Source organism: Camelus dromedarius, chromosome 4 (assembly GCF_036321535.1).
Source record: "Camelus dromedarius isolate mCamDro1 chromosome 4, mCamDro1.pat, whole genome shotgun sequence".
Taxonomy (NCBI): Eukaryota; Metazoa; Chordata; class Mammalia; order Artiodactyla; family Camelidae; genus Camelus; species Camelus dromedarius.
The window spans coordinates 17,177,203-17,184,103 of NC_087439.1; positions in this window are offsets into that span (position 1 = coordinate 17,177,203).

Below are 6,901 nucleotides of genomic sequence, written 5' to 3' on the forward strand. Positions count from 1 at the left end.
CCCGCTTACATCACACAGAGCTGCAGGAACTGGGAAACCGGCTGGAAAGATGACAAATCCCCTCTCTCCACTGGAGCCTGTGATCACATGGCGTGGGGAGAGTGAACAGACAAATAAGCAAACAAACGATTTTTGAGACGTAGTGCTAGGAAGGAAATAAAACTTTGGAGGCCTGATGGTGGCTGGTTGGATGGGGTGCCCAAGGGAGATAGGAAGTGACAAAAGTGGCCTGTTCAGGGGCTCCCTGTCCAGCGGGTGCCTCCCCATACAAGGACAGAAGGGTGTGGAGCCTGGGTGTAAACTCTCTGGGCTCGCCCGGTGCCAGGGGAGTGCCGCCTCGGGAGGAAGGAAGTGGGCAGGACAGCTTCTTTTATCTTTCCTCGAATTGCAGGTCTTCGCAGTGATGCTCCTCTGCAGTGAGGCACGTCTGGGGCTGATGCCACAAAGCGAGGCAGCGGGGAGCAGTGTGCCACTCCTCTAGTCTGTGCCCAGGTCTGGAACAGGAGCCCAGGGGGAAGGCCAGCCAAGCTACGTGCCTTCCTTCCGTGCTGCCTCTGCAGCTGGGCTAAGCTCTTTGTTTGTTTGTTTGTCTGTTTGAATTGCAGAATTTTTTCTGGCTAACACTGCAGAGCAGTCCATTTGTGTATACATGTGTTTGTGAGATGGTGTGCATTTAAAATGGAAGAAGCCAACTTTTATATGCATGGATAAACTTACAGAGTAGTATTTCCAAGATCTTGCTGTGTTTCAAAGTGCAGTGAGGGCAAAACAGCTTCTCAGACTTACCCTCCATTCAAAAGAAAGACTGGAGCATCCCCGGGGGGGCAAGAGAGGGCCCGGTGTGTCCCACGCTGCAGAAAGCTAATCCAGGGGAGATTTGGCTCACCTGGATCCCTATTCCAACATGCTGAGGTTCCCAGCCTAAATCTAAGTTATTCCCAGGCAACCTTGTGAAGAACAGTAGTAATAACCATCCTCTACTGAAGACATAGTATATATGAAGTACTCAGGCTAAGCATATCCCATGTATTTCTCATTCTTACAACCAAACTGTAAGTTTGGTACTTCTGTGCTGGGTCTCAGGAACTGATAGACAGACAGGAAATCAAAAGGAGACTCTGGACTCTCCTCGGAGGAAGTCTTGATCTGAATAAAGTTCTGCAACTTGACTAGAGACATAAGCTCGTCAGTAACAGAACTGGCATCCCAGCACAGGGTATCTAATCTTAGATCCAGCATCTCTCAGCCTGCAGCCCCTCGCTCAGGCCCCTGACCCCCACCCTCCACACTACAAGGCACCAGAATTCTCAGCTTGCTGCTCTGCTCCTCAGGAACCTCACAGAAGACCTCCAGGCAGACCCAGTTTCCTAGGCAGTGTCTGTGCTACTGACGGTGAGGAGTCCTGGGTGTCCTCTGATTGCTGCCTGCAGCACGCAGGTAGGCCTGGCCGCATCTGTCACTGTCTTGTTTGGGTTCCTGCCTCATCCGCCCTCCACTGACCAGCCTTAGCCAGATGCAAGAGCAGGACAGAAATCTACTCCGATCTTTTCTTCTACACTAACCATCTAGCAAAGCTAACCTAATTCCCTAAAGAGAACAAACTAGTGGTTACCACTGGCATCGGGGTGGGGGGAAGTGGGGGGGAGTGGCCAGACAGGGGCAGGGCAGTGGGAGGTACAAACTATTGGGTGTAAGGCAGACTCGAGGGTGTATTGTACAACACAGAGAATGCAGCCAATATTTTGTGATAACTGTAAATGGAAAGCACCTTTAAAAATTGTATAAAAAATTTTTTTAAAAACTAACCTAATTCCAAAAGTAGATTAGTGGTTGCCAAGGGCTAGGTGAGTGGGAGGAACAGAGAGTGACCATTAATGGATCCAGGGTTTCTTTCTGAAGTGATGAGAGTATTCAGAAATTAGACAGTGGTGATGGCGGTGCAGCACTGCAATTGTACTAAAAACCACTGAATTGTACACCTTAAATTGGGTGAATTGTTTGGTTATGTCAAATACACTGCAATAAAGCTATTAAGGAAAAAAATCCTTACCTGGCTCATCCCCCATCTCTTCATGGCTATTGGCTGATTAGCTGTGGTGAGTTTTAAATGTGCCTACAAATCTTTGACCCTCTTCCAGTCATGAGATGGAGCTTAATTACCCTCCCTTGGAGTACAGCTAGGACTTGGTGACTTTATCCTAAGGAATGGGGTGTCCCAGAAGTGAGAGGGTATAACTTCGAAGACTAGGTCATAAAAGCTTTCTTCACCCTACATCTGACTCTAGCATCCCTCACTCTTGAGGGAAGCCAGCAGCCATGATGAGAGGATACTCAGCCCCATGGAGGAGCACACATGGTCAAGTGCTGAGGCCACCTGCCAAGAGCCACATGGCCGAGCCATCCAGGAAGCATCCAAGGCTTCAGATGCCTGCAGCTCCAGCCTACATCTTCACCACATCCTCAGGAGACTCTGAGCAAGAACTAAATTTCTAACCCATGTGAACTGTGAGATAATAAATTTTTACCGTCTTCAGCCATAAAGTTTGGGGATAATCCTAACAGGAATAGGTGACATTAGATACAGAAGAACACATTATTAGCTAATTCATTAGATTATATTGGCTCACTATTAGCCAGTCTGAGTTAAACTTTGGACAGTGTTGGGTTAATGATTTATCATTCCAAAATATCACCTTCCTATTTTAACAGAGGAACCCTGGAGATGCAGTACCCCGATTCAAAAGCACTGTGACAATGGTGAGCATTTTAGGCTTGGTGGCAGGCCTGTCAGGAGGTTATTTTTGGTCCAGGGCTGGGGAGTTTGTGACTTAATCACATCCATGCAGTTAGCTGCCTGCCCCTCCGAGGACCATCTCTACCCATTCTTCAGGCGGCCCAGAGAGACAATTCCTGTCAGAGGCGATGTGGGCAGGGACCCAATAACGTCACCACTGTCCAAGTCACAGGAAAATGCTCCTCTCTCTCCAGGGCTCTTATGCCCCTTTCTTTTCATAGCACCCGCTCCTCTTCCTGTATATCATCTTCCAAGAATAAAGGTCAGTCATCCTCTCCTTTATCTCCTTCGCTGAGGGGGGTCTTTTCATTCCAGGTTAAGTTCCGTCTTTGCCGCCTGCTGGCTTTTTCTCTTTTTGCCCTTTCTTCCATCTCCTTTGACATCTGTTGCTGCTGTGGTCCTTTGGAAATCCTGGAAGTCCACTAACAAAGACAGAAAGCTGGGGATTGGAGTGTGAGAGGCACAGAGTCCGCAGCAATGACTTCAGAGTGTTTTTGCATGTGTCGGAAGCAGAAGAGACATGCACCCACACACAGCACATCACCATTAAAACTACAAAGGGAACACCTTACCGGGTCCAGGCTGAGGAGGGGCTGGCCGATTTGAGACCACATCCTTCCTCCTCCCACCCAGCCTGAGAGTTATTACTGCATAACAGAACCCAAAACCGTTCAGAAAGGATTACTAACAATCCCTCAAGCACACAGTACCGCCTTTGCTATCGTCTCTAATTTCCAGTGTTCTTTTTCTCCATCTGCTTTGCACAAGTCCAAGGAGTTTCTCTCTCTTCCCCCAATAATGTCAGCAATTGCTTATTATCCCCAGATACTGGCTTCAAGTTTTCAGTTTTGTGGCTTCATTTCTGTACCTCTTAGAGAAACCAAAAACCATACTGTGACCCCAGACTGGGCTCTGGGATGCCTCAAAGCGCATCAGCACCTCACAGGGGAACCTAGGATCTTTTACATTTTTTCAGGGCAAGGCAACAGTACCTGACACCAAGGGACACCAGCCTGAGAGTCTGAGAGAGTTCCAAGTTCAGCATTCCACTGGCTCTCTCTCTTTTTTTTTTTTTTTTGGATTGAAGTAGAGTTGATTTATACCACCCAGCTCATTCTTTTTGATAACATTATGTCTTTGCAAAGCTGAGTTTTGGGTGGTCACGATGACAAAAAGGAAATATCACCCAAAAGTCAATGCAGAGCAGAGAGTGAAGTGGCAGAGTCCAATCTGATTCCAAGGTTTGAGAAACTGTCCAGTGTCCAGGAGGTCCATATATCATGTCCATCAGTAATTGTGACCTATGAATGGAATGCTAGTATTGGTTTTCTTTTCATTTGTGTGTATTTTTCTGAGAGGCAATAACTGTTAGGACATAAATACCTATTAAACTGCTTCTCCCCAGACTTCACACATGGGATTGTTAGATATTTCTTCTGGACTCAGGTTACCATTAGAAAAATAACTCGCACAGTAAGAGAGCAGAGAACAAGCAAGTCTGGGAATCTGTGTCATGACTGTTGTGACCTGGCTTCGCCCCATCCGTCTCTGACAGTCCTCTGCTCCCTCATTCTACGCCTTTCCATAGCATTCTGGGTGCTGTTCCCTAAACTGGCCATGCGTCCTCGCCTCTAGGACTGCGCACATGCTCTTCTCTCTGTCAGGAATGGCCCTGTCCCCTCCTCTCTTCAATGTATCCTCTCATCCCCTGTCACTGGCCCTGCATTTATTTGCTTGCATCTTTGTTTTCCCACTAGACAGTGAGCTTCTTGAGAGCAAAGAACAGATCTCACTCACTCAGCATTGGTTGATTGAAGGAAAAGGGGTAAGGATGTTACTGGAAACTTTGTTGGGAATTCTGCTGGCTAGACCCTACTTCTTACTGTCTCCTCCACAGACATGACCATGATAACTCACATTAGCTACATCATCTGGACTGTAAGCACAGAGGACAGCCATGGATCAATTGGCCTTCCTTCCCCCAAAAGTATTCCTTTGATAGAAGGTTATCTATGGACTGGAACATGGAGATTTTGCCTGGAAGACTCTGGCCTCAGTTTAGGATCTGTGTGCGCTGGGTCTGCACCGCAGGGATCAGGGTTCTAGAGTCGAGTACCAGTCTGCACATATCTGGTTGAAAGCAAAAGAGATTCCAAATTCCTAAAGGAAGGAAGAAGGGTTTTTGGAGTTGGGTTGGGTTTGGTGGTTTGTGTGGAGTCACAGCCTCATGCTTGTTCTTATGTTAGCCCAGGAGCAGCAACAGTATCGGGATCCTGGGGCAACGGGACTTCCCAGAGCCTGGGGCACCAGTCAGAAGCTCTGGGCTTGCTCCAGGTCCAAAGCAACATTAGGGCCCAGACCATGGGGAACCTCACCCTAGGGCTCCATTATCCGTGTGATAAGGTGTCCTCCTCTCTCCAAGCCCCTCACGACTGTGCTCACATTACTCACTCTGCAATTCAGAGTCCAAAGGGAAGGCATCTGATTGGTCCAGCTGATCAGTGAAGTCTCCGAACAGAGGTTTTGCAGAGGCTGTAACCTGGCTGTACTAAGGTCAGGTGTCTACTTCCTGCCCAGGCTGCCGAGGGTAGCAGAAGAGGCTCAGGGGGCACCAGCATGATGGTACACTGGAAGGAGGTCCATAAGGGAGCTGTGAGTGCAGCAAACAGCCTGAGAATTTGCCTCTCTGGTCCATGGGGTCTTTCTAGTTGTGTGGCACTAACTAGTTGTTTTCTCAACAACATTGTTTCAGGGTTTTTATTCACCATTCTGAAACTGTCAGTATAATTTATGCTCTGATAATTCTCAGATATCCAGCCACGGAGCCATTGGCATCAAGCATATCATTTAATGCCTAACATACTAATAAGGTGACTTTGTTTCCTTGAACAAGTCTGTTTTTCTCTTGGGTGCTCAGTTGAATTGCATGTGAAGGTGAGCGTAAATAGACCATATCTGTCCAAAGAGAGGACAGAGAACACTTTATCTCTTAAGTACTCTCTCAAACCAAGAATCCAGGACTCTACAGTGATTTATGAACTTGGAGTTTCCAGGCCACTGAAACGGGATCTTTGTGCAAGATAAATGGATTGATGAGGTAGGAGAAGAACTGCTCTTCTTAATTTGAGCAATGAAACTTATTAATGAATGGAACCCCCTATAATTGGTAAGTCCAAATATTTGAGGACTCGGTGTTTTGTCCTTAGCTTGAATCAGTAGGTATTTTGCATGGATGTAGACTGGGTCTGAATCTTCAATAAAACTTTGCAGGATCCAGGTTAAGACAGGAGGGAAGGGGCATGGAACAACCACTGAAGGAAGGACACAGCAACTGAGGACAGGACAAACTGGTTAGAACCAAGATGGCGTAAGATTTGACTTCCACTAGACCTTGAGCCTCATGGCACACCCACAGGCACCATGACGTTTCCTCGGCTGACCATGAAAGGTCAAAAAGTGGGTGGGAGCCCAATTTCTGGAAATCCCTGCCCCTTCCCCAAAATAGTTGGAATAATCCTCCTACTTATTAGCCTATGGAATTATCTAGCCCATAAAAACTAACAACTCTGCCCTTCCTGAGCGCTCTCGCTCTTGCCTTCTGAGATGGCCTGCACTCTGTCTGTGGAATAAACTTACTTTCACTTTGCTGTGCCTCACACTTGAATTCTTTCCTGCGCGAAAGAAGAACCTATTCTCCAGAAACACAGATGCATTTCCAAGGCTGACTGTGAACCTGAATAATGAGCTTTTCCCTGTCTCTCCCGTGAGACTGTGGTCTCTGCCACTGCGTTCTTTGATGTTTTGCATTGTTTACTCACAAGTTTCACTTTCTTCTGGATTACTCTCTCTCTTAGACCATCTGCTTCTCTCTTTTGCAGCTTTTAAGCCCTGTCCCAACTGCCTCTTTTGCCTACACTTGTGCACATATTTAAATCTCGTCCAAAAAATAAATCACCTTCCTTGGGCTCTGCATGACCCTCCAGCTCTCTCTCCATCCCTTATACCCCAGCTTCAGGGACGTGTGGTCCGACCTTGTTTTCATAGGGTTACTGGGAGTCACCTAGTCTCCAGCTGGGACACACCCTCTTCCGGCCTGAAGTACCTGAC